Raw genomic sequence first — 2,277 nt, forward strand, 5'->3', positions numbered from 1 at the left:
AAAGAAAGAAAAGAAAAGAAAGAAAGAAAGAGAGAGAGAGAGAAAGAAAGAAAAAGAAAGAAAAAAGGAGACAGCCAGTCTGACTTTTACAACTTCTCATTCTCCCTGGAACTTACAAGTCTTGGCTAACCACCCAACCCTGACCTCACTGCAAAGTTTTTACTTTCCGTCACCCCTCAAACCTTTATGCAGGCTAACAAAATTCATGTTTTACTTTAGGGGTATAATTAAATTGCAAAATCCTACACTTGTGTGTGTGTCTTTTTTTTTCCAGCTGAAGTTGGATTTAACACCTTCTGAGCGAACAATAGATACTCAAATTAGATCAGGAGGGATGCAGTCAAGAGACAAGACCACCGAGCTGTATTTAACATTCACCCTTACAGCTTCCGGACTTACAGGCCCTGGTAATCCTCCAAAGCAGTGAATTCAAACCACTCTGGACCCAAAGAGATTCTCAGCCCAGTTTTCTTCTTCGCTCAAGGATGCCTCTTCATAAATGGTACATCTTTCTGGAATTACACATTCACTGCCAATTCTATTTCCCAGTGGATATACCAGAAGCAAAACAGGTAGGCAGTGGTGCCAAGCTGATCCCAATGCCAACCTTGAGCAAGCTGAATGGACAGTCTGCCTTCCTGTGAAGTTCTCTGCTTGCAAATAAACCCCAGATTCCTCAATCCAACGAACACACACACACACACACAGAGTGCCTTCCACTTCAGAAAACTGCCCTTTTTTACTTTCTGCAGCCAAGGTGAAGCCCCCAGTTAACAACCACACTCTGCAATGCAGCCCTGCAACACGCAGCCTGTGCTTTCAGAAACCAGACCTGCAGACTCTCCAACACCCATCACAGCTTATAAGAAAGAAGAGCTCTGAAAAAGACCATTAGCTTAAGAGCAGAGCCCCTGCACGCCATCCTCCCTTCCTTTCTAAGCAAGGCTGCTGACCCAGCACAGTTTCCTTACCTCCCGACTGGACTCCGCTCAGGCTTAGGGCTCAGGGCTCGCCTTCCCAGCTCCTGCGCTCACTGCCTTAGGGTTGAGCACTTTGCAGGAAGTGTGAGCTCTCGGGCTGCAGATTTGCGTTATATACACTGCAGGGAGGCGGCCTCTAGATGGCAGCTTTGTAACCCGCATCTCCTCCCTCCCTCCTCCAGCCACCCCCTCTCTGCGCGCGCGCGCGCGCACACACACACACACACACACACACACACACACACACACACACACACATGCTTGCATTCACGCACACACTTGCACCCGCGCACACACACCCCTCTTGTAAACCCCGATCTGTAATTTCCGGCCAAGCTCTCCCACACAAGCACACTCTTGGGAAACCCCAGCCTGCCTTCATTTGCAAAGTTTAATGAAGCTACAAGGTCCAGACCCTGGGGGGAGATGTGTCAGCAGAAGAGAAAAAAAAAAAGGGCAAAGAAACCCTAGTGCTTTGCAAAATCATCAAATATTTATCGGGTCTCAGGTATATCTTTAATAATCCCTTTAACACCAAGAATTCCTTTGAATGCCTCTTAGCTCTAGGGAAGACTTTGTTCCCAAGACAAATTGCTCTGAACTTCTGAACTTCGGTGTTGATTTATTAAGCCTGGGTTGTCTTTGTTAATTCCTCCAAAACAGAAGTAACAATTTTGGTATGGGAGCAATGAATGCGTGCCACAGCAGATACAACCAAAGTGAGGGAAAGAGCCTTGCAATAGATTTTAGTCGATTTTATTTAAATACTTTTATCTGTAAAGGACTTTAGGTGCAAAAACCTTGAAAATCTAATGAAAATGATGTTCTGAAGCACACCCAGTGCCAGGCACACATTAGAGGCATCACACGTGTCTTTTGATAATGTCCTTTACGGAGGTGAATTTAGCAAATATTTCTTTATTTTTATTATTGAAATCTACATTCTTATCTAGAAGTGGGTAGCTGGAGTTCCATCCGTGGGGGAATTGGACCTAAAAATGTGTTCCATATAATAATCACCTCTACTGCCCTATTTACATAGATCAGGATGACTTAAGCTTTCACTTTTAAAGCCGCGCTGAGCTTTTCCCCCCAGTAACGTGCAGGGTTGTGGCTTTTGTTTTGCTTCTGCTTCTCATGGCGTTAGTTCTGTGGCTCAGCTCCCTGCGCGCCGGCAGCCGGTGTTCCCACTCTCACCCCAGCTGAAGCTTTTTGAGGTTCTTTTTATACTTCTACTAAAAATACCAGCAGACAGCCAAACGCTCCGTCTGGAGGATTGGGAGGTCAAACTCTCACG

General features: G+C 45.7%; 1 protein-coding gene across 2 annotated transcripts in view; it reads right to left on the bottom strand.

Moving 5' to 3' along the window:
* ACKR3 (atypical chemokine receptor 3) overlaps positions 1 to 1,073 on the bottom strand; it is a 12,520-nt gene extending 11,447 nt beyond the window's left edge. The window contains exon 1 of one of the 2 annotated variants that reach the window (XM_027117440.1): positions 972 to 1,073. The gene's annotated coding sequence lies outside the window, so the exon portion shown is untranslated. The remainder of the gene's footprint in view (positions 1 to 971) is intronic. The other variant, XM_027117461.1, reaches the window with a different exon arrangement.
* Between the last annotated feature and the right edge of the window lie 1,204 nt (positions 1,074 to 2,277).

This window comes from Aethalodelphis obliquidens, unplaced genomic scaffold, assembly GCF_003676395.1.
Source record: "Aethalodelphis obliquidens isolate GAN/ISIS:26980383/991018 unplaced genomic scaffold, ASM367639v1 scaffold2, whole genome shotgun sequence".
Lineage (NCBI taxonomy): Eukaryota > Metazoa > Chordata > Mammalia > Artiodactyla > Delphinidae > Aethalodelphis > Aethalodelphis obliquidens.